Raw genomic sequence first — 12,795 nt, 5'->3', positions numbered from 1 at the left:
CTTGTTTTGTTCAAGTTTTGGGGCAGAACGTGTAAATGATATTGAGATCACGTGTTTAAGTGTTGCAATACAAACGTGTTTATTAGTATTGTAACGTGTGTTTGTGTATCGTATCAACGTATTATATATCTTACGCTCGTATCGTATTACGTGGGGATTCCGCACCCTCGTGTTACGAGATATTCCTGTGTAGATCCGGCTGGGAACTTACAAGTGGTATCAGAGCCTTAGGCTCTTATGCTATGGTTCGAGATCTGTGTTTTGGTGTTTCTGGCACGTTTCTGATGTGTTTTTGGCCGAACAGCCGCCGTAGGCGAAGTTATTAGGTTCAGGCGAAGATGTCGCTAAAATTTTAGGGTTTTGGCGAAGTTAGTAGCCAGGCGAAGTTAAAACCAGGCGAAGTTAAAGCCAGGCGAAGTTAATGAGGGGCGAAGTTGACTTTTGGGCGAAGTTATAGCCAGGCGAAGTTAATGAGGGGCGAAGTTGACTTTTGGGCGAAGTTGACTTTTGGCGAAGTTAAAAAAAAAAAATTTGTTTGGAGTTTTCGTCTGTATGGCCAGGTGTACACGATTATTGTGAGACCGAAAGTGTTGTTCCGACAACGAGTGAAACTTGGTATCTCTTGGTCTTACGTGAGAACAAATACGAGTCAACTCTGGATATGGAGTTGAAGTTGTGAATGGGATATTGATTGAAACTGGATATTGACACATATTTGGGTGTTTCTGGGCAAAGAAATTGTTGTTGTTCGAGGTTGACCAACTGAAGAAAGTCAAATCGAACTGAAGGTTTTCGTCATTACTGGATTGCGGTCAGAGCATATTATTTATGTTATTTTCAAGGCGTTCGAGAATTGGACCCTGTTACGATTTTGGAACAAGTTGGATTTAATCGGGAATTGATTTGTTTATGTTCTTGATCATTATCCATGGTGATTGAAGATGCTTCGGATTAATTAATGGTCATGTGTGTTAGATTCTGTCAAGGTGGTTTTGTGATGAAATTGATCACTTGATGTTGAGTAGTTGAAGATTGAACCTTATCTTACTATACAATTCCGACGTGTTGGTGAAGTTGTGGAGGGAGCCCAACTTCACGTGTTGGTGAAGTTAGAAGAACTTCACGTGATTGGTTGAGATGATCAATTAGGCACGGGGATGCATGCATGTCAAAGACCTCGATCGATATAGTCGGAGGAGCTTACACTGAAGGGGAGATCTGATATGGAAGATGCCGGGTGATTGGTAGATTTGTAGAGCTACAAGACAGTTTTAGACACGGCTGGTTGAAGACAGGATGGATGTTGCATGTATATGTGAAGTTCAAGTCTGAAGATCACAGTGCAATCGAGTCCTACAAGAAGGAGCAAACAGAAGATCATCAGTTAAGAGGGAGTCTGTTGGTGCATGCTTTGTAATAGATGATCTTTTGTGTTTGTTAGAATTGAGAGCAACGGTCAAAGGGGAGTCTGTTGGTGCATTTTGTGACCGTCGCTATGCAATTCTGACCAGCGGAGACGCCATAGGCGAAGTTAGAACAACTTCGCCTACTAGCCCAAGCCCAAGCCCGCGAAGTTGGTTTATCTATATATATGTGTGTCTTGTTTAGGGTTTAGCATCCAGAAAGTCAGAGTGTTTTGTGATCAGTTCAATTGTCTAGAGAGAAACAAAAGGGAGAGTCGTGTGGGACGGCCCGAGGTAGAGCTCACCTCGGGTCGGCCGTGTTTTGTTTATGTTCGGTATGTAACGTGTTATGGTTATTATATAAAGGATCTGCAGATTCGTTTATTCCATTCGTGTGTTTGTTCGTGTGTTTGTTTAAGTGTAATCGTGTTCTTCATCTTCTACACCATTAAACGAGTCTAGGAGGATTCCGCACTCCTAGACCTCGTGCAGATCTCGTATCGATCAGCGACGCCCCGGGGGGACTTACAAGTGGTATCAGAGCCTTTCGGGTCCCCATGTACGATGTTAAAGACAAACTCAAAATTTGGTGAGAAAGCCGACGAAGGTATTTTAGTCGGATATGTTGTTGGGACACCCAACAGAAGAGTCTTTAATTTATCGAACAGCAAGGTTGAGGTGGTATGTAACACTGACATTACGAGTTACAAATCACCAAAGCCTAGCATGGGACCCGCTGAAGCTTTCGACTATGATAAACTGTTCAAATCTTTTAATATGCCTTACTTGGATTTTGCAGAAGTTGATGAGAAAATTGCTTCACAGATTCTGTATGACGAGGAGGAAAATGTTGTGCAACGTCCGCAATACGATGATAGTCAACCTTTTTCGTCAAGTGCCGTTGATACTCCTGCTGCCTCTACTGAAGAAGATTTCTACAATCCATTTCACTCTCAATATCAATCACCCACTGATGAACTCTCTTCGAATTTAGAGAACAATCTGGATGTCGGTCCGGTTCAGACTACTGCAATTCACAAAAATCACCCTTTGGAGAATGTGATAGGTAATCTGTCCGACGGTGTTCAAACAAGAAGAAGTTTGGATGAACAAACATGTGTTTACGCAAGCATTAAAGACACGGGTATCATAAATGAATTCTTGTTCACCTGCTTCATCAGCCAGATTGAACCAAAGAATTATCAAATGGCTCTTAAGGATAGCTCGTGGGTCGAAGCCATGCAAGAAGAGTTAGCACAGTTTGAGAAGATGGAAGTATGGAAATTAGTTGAAAAACCACGGAATGTAAATGCTATTGGTACAAAGTGGGTTTTTATATGTAAGAGAGATGAGAAAGGGATAATCATACGGAACAAGGCAAGGCTGGTAGTAAAAGGGTTTAATCAGCAAGAAGGAATCGACTACAACGAAGTGTTTGCTCATGTGGCAAGATTGGAGGCAATTCGTCTATTTTTGGCATTTGCTGCACACAAAGAGATGACAGTATTCCAGTTAGATGTGAAGAGTGCCTTCCTTAATGGAAAAGTCGATGAGGTGGTGTACGTTGAGCAACCTCTGGGATTCCCTGACCCAGATTATCCTGATCATGTGTGCAAACTGAGTAAAGCTCTATATGGGCTACATCAGGCCCATCGTGCCTGGTACGCAACCTTGTCCGATTATTTGCTTGAGAATGGGTTCGAAAGAGGAAAGATCGATAGCACGTTGTTTGTCAAGAGAAAAGGGGGAGATCTTCTACTAGTTCAAGTCTATGTGGACGACATCATTTTTGCTGCATCAAAAGTCGCCATGTGTCAGGAATTTGAAGCAGTCATGAAAAAGAGGTTTGAAATGAGCGCTATGGGCGAATTAACTTTCTTTTTGGGATTGCAGGTTGATCAGAAAAAAGATGGGATGTTTATTCATCAAACAAAATATGTCCATGATGTGCTCAAACGCTTCAAGATGGATGATAGCACCCCATTTGATACTCCAGTTTTCGTCAATCACAAACTGGGTGCAGATTCTGACAGTGATGAAGACGTAGATCCCAACCAATATCGAGCAATAATAGGTTCTTTAATGTATCTAACTGCATCTAGACCTGATATTATGTTTGCAGTTTGTCTTTGTGCTTGTTTTCAGGCAAGCCCGAAGGAATCTCACATGAAGGGAGTGAAGAGAATACTGCTGTATCTCAAAGGCAAGCCTAAGTTGGGATTGTGGTACACGAAAGGGGGAGAACTGGATTTGGTAGCTTACACAGATTCTGACTATGGAGGTTGCAATCAGAACAGGAAGTCAACAACTGGTGGATGTCAGTTTCTGGGAGGGAGATTAGTGTCGTGGCAGTGCAAAAAGCAGACCTCAGTAGCCATTTCCACCTGCGAAGCAGAGTACATGGCAGCATCGAACTGCTGCTCCCAGGTTCTTTGGATACAACAGCAATTGCGCGATTACGGTCTGAATTTCACTCAAACTCCTATTTGCATTGATAACACTGCTGCAATCTCAGTAACTAACAATCCCGTCAAAAACAGCAAAACTAAACATATTGACATTCGTCATCATTTTATACGGGATTGTGCTGAGAATAAATTAATTGTGCTTGAAAAGGTTGATTCTTTGGATAATTTCGCCGATCTTTTTACTAAAGCGTTTGACCGAACCCGTTTTCAAAATCTTGTTGAGCTGAATGGGATGATCAATCCCGAGTAACCTTGTTTTTCGTTTTTATTAAAAAAAACATCACTATCGCTTAGAATTATGTCGGTTGCTTCAGTTTGAAGGACATATCTTCGGATATGTTGGGTCCTTACTTCTACTAGTAGATTATGAGGATAGCCATTAACCAGATGACTGAAAGTGACCGGGACGGTTTATGATGGGTTTTTATTATTTCGTTGAAAAATAGTCGTTCATACATAGTTAGAAGGACACATACTCGTATGTGGTCAGTCCCGCTGATCCATTGGATCTTTAGGATAGCCGTTTACCTGAAGACTTTGACTTGATCGGGGCGATAGAATTTAAAATGTTTAAAGGGAGATGATATAATTTTTCAAGTCTATAACTTCGTAAGAAGTTTCAATACAATGTTTAAAAGAAAATTGATCCAACCTTGGAAAGTGATAGAAAAACTATTTCTGTGTGCTTAACTGGTGAAGTTATTAGGCCTAAAAGACTCTAGAACAATCATTGTAAGTTATGGTAGCTTTATATGGTGCGTAAAAGTAGAAGTGATACAAACTAAATCTCCTCGATTTAATGTGGAGAATCACTCTGAGTTGTGCATGTCTCCATATACATCTTTCCGAATGATAGGCAGAAAAATGATTACCCAATCATACACGAGCCCGTGAGTGTTCTGATTTCCGAGAAGATAGTGTGTCAAGTACCTGCAGTGATCCAGATTCGGGACTTGCAGTCATCTACTATTTGAAGTTATATTAATATCTTTATTAAAAAGAAAAAAAATGTTGTTAAGCCTTCTGAAGCTTATGTTGTTACAAATATCAATCAAGAGGCAAGAAAGAGAACGGGAAGAAGAATCTAAAGATCGATGTGTACTTACTGTTTAATCAGACACTACGGGTCGAGGTCAACTCGGGGTGACTTGGGGAAAGCCATATACGCTTTGAGAATAGATAGGAGGCATCACAATCTCTCATGTGATGTCCATCTAAATTTTGAGCTTAATTGAACCTAAACCGTATCACAGAAGCGATGAAAACCATACTAAGTTTTATACCTGCTTACAACCTGTTTCTTTATGTCATAATACCGCTGAACATGGACCTAAGTGACAGTCACTTAATTAGTATGATTCCTGTTCGGATCTTTTCTAAAACATGCCGGTTCTCGTCAAGACTGAAATTTGATCCCGTTTATTTAATTACTGAAATTTTCATTGCATAGTTTGTTTTATGGTTTAAAACTTGGTTACTTGGTTCTTTGATCGTAAAGTTTAAATCTTTAACGGAGGATTTTAAAAGACAATTGCATTTTGATCAAATTTATAAGGTCCTGGTTTGTAAATTAAGTTAGGCGAACTTACTGGTAAAGTTAACAAGCGAAGTTAAGGGTAAGCGAAGTTAACCTTAACTTCGCCTGTTTATTTTCAAACCTATATAAGGGTCAACTTGGTCAAACACTTTACATATTTTCAGAAACACAGCGAAGTTATACTCACAATCTTAAACCCTCGGCGAACTTAATCCTCGAATCGAACCTCGTTATTATCTGTTTCCAATCCGTGTTAAAGGTGTGTAGGCTTGGTATGACATGTAATTCTTGTCAATGGTGTTAATCAGAAATCTTTTTGGTTCGATTCGTGACTTAGTTCATGCAACCCTTTAAACACCCGATAAACATTCTGTCTCTAATGTGTTCGTAACCCAGTTGGTCTTCTAGATCTTAATAAGAAACATCTTTTCATGTTTTCATTCACAAATTCACCAAACAATACCATGATCGGACATCAATAATTCGCCGTTTCATATTCAGGCGAAGTTGGGTTTAGGCGAAGTTGTTCTCAACTTCGCCCTAGGCATAACTTCGCCTGCTTATTTTAATTAATTAATTAGCCTGGTTGTTCTCAGGCGAAGTTAGGGTGAGGCGAAGCTATACTCAACTTCACCTTATGTTTAACTTCGCCTGCTGCTTATCTTATTTAATTTAAAATTTCTAATTTTTATCAGGCGAAGTTAAAGTTAAGGCGAAGTTGTAATTAACTTCGCCATATGGATAACTTCGCCTGCACATAACATGTTATCATAACTTTGCTCATGGTAACAGGCGAAGTTATGATCTGCTTTGTCGATGTTCTAACTTAGACCATTTGTTGTGCAGATATGGCTGCTGTAGCAGGAGCTGGTGGTGACGAAGGTGGTGACAACAACCGACAGTTCTTTCCGGGTCACAACATGTACATTACTTTGGATCCTGATGCTAGTGGTATCGACGATTATCGCGAGATCATCTCCTTCCTAGTTCGCTCATGTATCTTTCACGCTATTACTACAACTCTCCCCATTTCTCTACCGAATATTGAAGATTTCTGGCGAACGGTAGAATATGACTGTAGAGTTGATCCTCCGGTTATGCGCGCCACAGTAAACAATCAGGTCGTACAGTTCTCGGCAAATCAAATAAGGGTCACGTTGCAGTTCGGGGCTGAAACTACAGATGATCCAATAGATTTTCCAGCTCTATTCAGAGATGGTGCGTTTCTACGCATGGGCTATTCGGGTCCATTGGGTGACACTCAAAGGCGAAAAGGATTTTTATTGGATCAATGGCGGTTTCTGATGCACGTGATGATTGTGTGCATGTCGGGTCGTAAAGCTGGTACTGACGGTATGGGGGAAACGATGCAATCTGCTATGACAGCCCTGACTTACAACAAGACCTACAGCTTTAGTCAGATGGTGTTCTATGAAATTGATCGTCAAAGACGCGCGGTCGCTCGTGAAAGAATTTTAATGTATCCGAGATTTTTACAGATGATTTTGAACCATGTAGCACCTACGCTACCTCAACGACGTCCTATCCGTTATGTTGAGAGTGTAAGTAAGAGAATCTTTGCGCAGTGTAGGTCGTCGAGCGCTCGTAGCAAACCAGAGCTTCGTCCGCGGCACACTCCATTGTTTGGTTATTTGGTGAAACCTGCTTATATTGCTCCTCTTGGAGATGAATTTCGGGACCCGGCACCGCAACAGGCTGATGTTCCTCAACCACCACCTGTGGTACAGCAAGCATTGCCTGCTGATCCTGTTGCAGCTCCGGAGGAACAGTTAGATCTTGAAGCTGCTTTTAGTGGCCAAGGGTTCTTTGATATGGAGCAAATTGATCCTGTTGCAGAGGTTCAAGCACCAGTAGCTGAGACTTCTGGTGTGAATGTTTCGATGGTAGCTACGTCTGTAGAAGATTCTGAGAGAACTGACTCTGACTCCTCCGCTGATGTTATTGCTGAAGCACAACAGATTCTGGTCAGACAAGAAAGAATACATGGAAAGAGAAAGAAAGACTCGGATGACAGTGAATCTGACTTCGAGGAGGAGTTAGACCAGTTGATACGACGATCGAAAAGCGTCAGAACTGGTGAGGGTTCGGGAGCTGGTGAAAGCTCAAGGGTGGTTCGTTTCTCTCCACCCTCGCTATCTGGCATGACTATGGTTCCTGCTTCGACGACTGTGACCGTACCGATCACTTCCAGTGTTTCAATAATGACGACGTCATCATCATTTGGTACTCCACCAACCACGTTTCAGTTTTCGACTCCGGAGATAGTTTCCTTGCCACCTCCTACTGTTACTCCATCAGAGGTTGTTGCAAGATTTGTTGAGTCGACATTGGTTGCTACTGCGGGGTTATCTGTCACAATACCACCCGCGGTTACTTTTCAGACTACTTCTGACACTCCAGCTAGTTTGGGAATACCTCCACCTTATGCTCAAGACTTTTCTCATATGCGGTTTGATTTTGATGCTACATTATCTGATTCTGAAAGGATAGCGGCTCTTGAAAGGGTGGTGGCTGAACTGTCAAGAATCAATCTAATCCAGACTCAAGCTATCCAGCGCCTTGTTGCAGAAAATCAGATCCAATCGTCCCTCCTCTTTGAGCACGGTAAACTTTTTGATGCTTTAAAACAGTTCTTAGCATCTCAGGGGGAGACGAGCTGCAAGGGCGATGAGTTGAGAACAAAGAAAAGTCATGACAGAGACAATGATCCCAATGCATCGAAAGGTGCAGGTGGTGAGTTGCTAAGAACTGAACAAACTCTTGGGACTTCCATATCTTAGGGGGAGTCAACTGGTACAGCAGGTGGATCAGGTGGTGAAGATGTTGTGGTTGTGGATGATGAGGAGATGTTGGATGATTATGTTGTGGGTGATGACGATGTGTTATCTGTTGAGGAGATTGAAAAGATAGGAGAACAGATTGTGATTGATAGTGAGATTGAAGAGGGAGAGATTGTGGATGACATTGTAGAACATGATATTCCAGATGTTGACAAGGTGAATGTGAGTCAGGATATGGATATGTCAGATGAGCCTGAGTGGGAAGAACAGCCGAGATGGAAAGAAGGCTACGCTCAGTGGTTTGTAAAGACAAAGAAGCCAGCGGTTCCAACCATGTTCAAGAAGAGTTACAATATCAAAGGGTATGCTGAGTCGAAGAAGGGTATTATATGCTGGTTGTATGATGAGCAGTTGAGGTTATTTATGATTAAACGCTTTGATGGGATTCAGTACTTTAAGCGGATGTTGAGATCTCTGAATACCTTGCCTGAGTGTGAGGTGAAGGATTTGGCTAAATTAGGGTTGATTAATAGAAGTGATGATAATATGGCCAGAATTATTGGGAAGATTGTGTGGAAAGAAAGTGTGAAAGAGAAAAAGTTTGAGTTGTTAATGCCGCAGAAAGGGAAGCTAGTTGAAGATAAGGAAAAAGGAATGAGAGCTGATGGAAAACCTTGGATGGTGATGAAATATAAGCCGGTTCGGTGTTTGAAAGAAGTGCCGATGAAGACAATGCCCAAGGATGTTTTAAAGAGTCTAAAGTGGTGGTATGTTGATAGCCAAACAGCTGAAGCGGTTATGGAAGATGAAGAGGAACAAGAAGTTCTGAGAGTGTATGATCCTATGCACTTGGTAAATTTGTCTCAAGCTGACTCGCAGGTGCTAAATGATAAGAAGATATTCTATATTCCTGCATGGAAAGATGAAGCCAAGAAGTACCAGAGGGTGGTCTCTGTTTGTGTCAGACAGGGCATTCATGCTTGAAGACGGGTGACACAAGATTTTTGGGATTACAAGACACGTGAATGAAGATAGAAATATGAAGCTACTGCCAAGGGGGAGTCTGTTGGTGCATAATGTCAGTAGTTCAGTATTTAGTGTTTTGTATGTGTCTGTAATCGTGTTAGATTTTTTGTTTTGGTTTTAGATATTATGTCACACAAGTTCGCCTGGGATGTAGGCGAACTTGTAGACAAGCGAAGTTAAGACAACTTCGCCTAACATGTTTGGCGAAGTTGTCGAGGATTATATAACCTCAGCTTCAGCTTGTTTTGTTCAAGTTTTGGGGTAGAACGTGTAAGTGATATTGAGATCACGTGTTGAAGTGTTGCAATACAAACGTGTTTATTAGTATTGTAACGTGTGTTTGTGTATCGTCTCAACGTATTATATATCTTACGCTCGTATCGTATTACGTAGGGATTCCGCACCCTCGTGTTACGAGATATTCCTGTGTAGATCCAGCTGGGAACCTACACCATGCTTAAATTATGCTCATATTGCTTATTTATTAAGTTCCATGGTTACGGGTTTGAAGTGACTAGCCTCGGTTTAACCGTAAATAGCTCCAAACCGTAAACCGAACTTTGTTTACTAGTTTTGTTAAATAATTGTTTAAACATGCTTTATGTTGGATTTAAGTTTCTAAAATCATTATTATAAGATCTATGGTTATGGGTTTGTAGATTCTAATCTCGGTCTTAACCCGAAACAAGATCCGAACCGAAAACCAAACTTTTGTTTAAAGACTTTATTGTTAACTTTTTGGTTGTAAAACTTAAGTTTCATTATTTATAAGTTATTATACAAGTTCTTTGATATTTAAGCATGTGGAAACCATCTATGAACTTATTGTGAGATGGAAACCGAATCAAACGAAACTAAACCGATTTTCACTCCCTTAAGACACAAAAGTGTGTTTTTAACTATCTAGACTTGTATATTCATTTAAAAATACTTTACAAACTGATATTAAATATTTTATTAAAGTACTTGGAATATTGAATCCAACTTGATTTTATAACAAAGTTGGGCTGACAAAACCGAACACTCGCTTAACGTACGTTGTTAGTTCTAAAACAATAGAACTACATACTTGGTTAAATATTATTAGATTTTATTGAGTTATCTCATAACATACATTATTTCGTAAAGTTGACTTTGGGTTTGACAGATTATCAAGACCCGAACCAACAACCCAAACACTCGTTAAAACCAGTTTTAGTATCTATATTATAAAGGGACTTGCATTCTTGCATTTTTACCCACCTTATTACTTAACATAGGTTGAGTAAATATTATGGTTAGATACTTTAACCCGATTTTGAGCAACTTACATTTTTAAAGGGTTATTATTATAATTTCTTAGATTGTCACATTTTAAACCTTAAACTTTAATTGTTTACATTTCTTATCTTTTAATTTAAAGCTTTCCTAGAACAACCTTTCTAATTCAAGGCTTTTACTTTTATTTAGGCTTTGCTCGTTAGACTCGTCCTTCCGTTTTCCCGCCTTTTACCGACCAAGTACTTGAACATGAGTACTTTCATACCCCGTTTTCCATCTTTCGTTTTTGGGGTGATATTGCATAATTATTCAAACTAAATGCTTTGTACTTGAGTCTTAAACCACAAACGTTATTGTATACTTACATAAATAAATGCTCGATTTGGTGTTCTATGCTTACATGCGTATATGCTTATGTGTTTACCGCTTTTGGTTGGTTGATTCATAAATCCGTGAACTATATGGTATTCTCTTATAGCATGGTGCCGCTAATGTATTCTTATTAGCAACCTCATTTTTTATCCAAATTATTGCTATTATTTATTGTTTTGTGATTTGTGCTGCGCGTGCTTGTAAAATTATGAAAGGATGGATTATTTAGCTTTTGCACAAGATCGTGTTTTAATTTTATAAAAGTGATTTCTACTAAGACTAAACACACACAAAATAGGCATGTGTACCTATCGTATATGTAGAATAGTATTGGTAAGAACCAAGTATCGATCCATGGACACAAATGTTTCTAACAATGACACGTCGTTTTACTTTAATCGGAGGTTTTAATCATATTGGGGTTGAATTTTGAACTATTTATAAAATATAAATACTTATATATAATATATAGGTGACCGAGATGAGAAATTCTAAACAAGTAGTTAAATTATACGAATGTTACCATCTAAGATCAAGAATTCACTCCATTTATCCTTGATGATTATAAATTATTAACATGTGATAAACTTGCCGTAATAATATATGATAGAATAGCCCCTCCTTTCTAAGTGAGCGTATCCTATGACATAAAAGAAAATAGCATGCGCATTTTAAAGTCGACCCTTTCCTAATGTCATGCTACCACGAGAATGTCAATTTGAGTTGGCAAGTAGTTTAGTAAAGTAGAAAGATTAGGATTGATTTCGATTTCTCAAATATCAATTCTAACAACTTTGGGTGGTTATAGTTTAGTCACACAACCTCCCCTTGGTTGATTTAAGTAGGTTATAATTACACATTCCGTTTACATATGATTTCTTTAACTAGCATGATAACCTAAGCAATCGTGTTAACAATATTATTTCAGAATTACCCAAACTAGAGAAATAGATCATAACTTATATCTCCTCATTTCTAAATACAATATAAGGATCCATGTTTCGATAAATTATCAAAGTATTATATCTTTCAAGAACATGAATCGATCATGTATGATTGTCATTATGATTACCAATCACCAACTTTGAATTGTTAGATTAAGATGGTGAAACATTTCTCATCAAAAGATAATTGCAAGATAACCATATACTTTACTAAACTAAATCACATGTTTTATATAATCATTAAGTAAAACAAAGCTTCTTCATAGATTTAGATGGTAAATGGAGTTTAGCTCATAATGAGCATGGTTATGAACATTAGAGTGGATGATGATAACAAACACATGATTAAACTAGAACAATCTAACCAAATGTGCATGAATCTTCCTTTTTAATGATGATGGTGGATGATGATGATGATGGTTGATGATGATGATGATGATGATGATTGATTATGATGACCTCCAAGCCTTCAAACCCTTCACTAGATCTTCAATATGAGTGTTAGTGGGTGGTTTTATAAGTGAAAACCGTATAGAATTCTCTTCAAGGAACACTTGATCAATGCAACATGAGCTACTATTTAAAGGCAGTCTGGAGGGTGAAGCACGACCCCGTGCTTAGGTAGGCATGCCCCCGTGCTTTTATTGATATGTGCAAAAATCGTTTTGTCTTTTTGTTGAAGGTGACCACGGCCCCGTGGTCAAGAGGCACGGTCCCGTGCTTTTGTTCCCAGTATTTGTCTTTTCTTGTAGTTTTTTGTCTTTTCTGGTGTTCAGAAGCATGGGGGCGTGTTTCTTGAGGAATGGGGCGTGTTTCATGCTTTTCTTGTGTTTTCTTCTGTTTTTCTTTGTCTTTTCGTTTGTTTCTTCGTTTGGGGTTTGGTTTTACCTGAAAGTGTATTTTATTATGATAAGTAGCCTTCTGTGCTATGTTATTTGATAGAAGTTACAGTTTTTAGAGATTATTTGATGCTAAAAAGATGTA

Source organism: Bidens hawaiensis, unplaced genomic scaffold (genome assembly GCF_021521415.1).
Source record: "Bidens hawaiensis isolate Kalapana, Puna unplaced genomic scaffold, B.hawaiensis_p1.1 tig00000190_1, whole genome shotgun sequence".
Lineage (NCBI taxonomy): Eukaryota > Viridiplantae > Streptophyta > Magnoliopsida > Asterales > Asteraceae > Bidens > Bidens hawaiensis.
The sequence above is the reverse complement of the archived record's forward strand: the minus strand, read 5'-3'. Positions refer to the sequence as shown.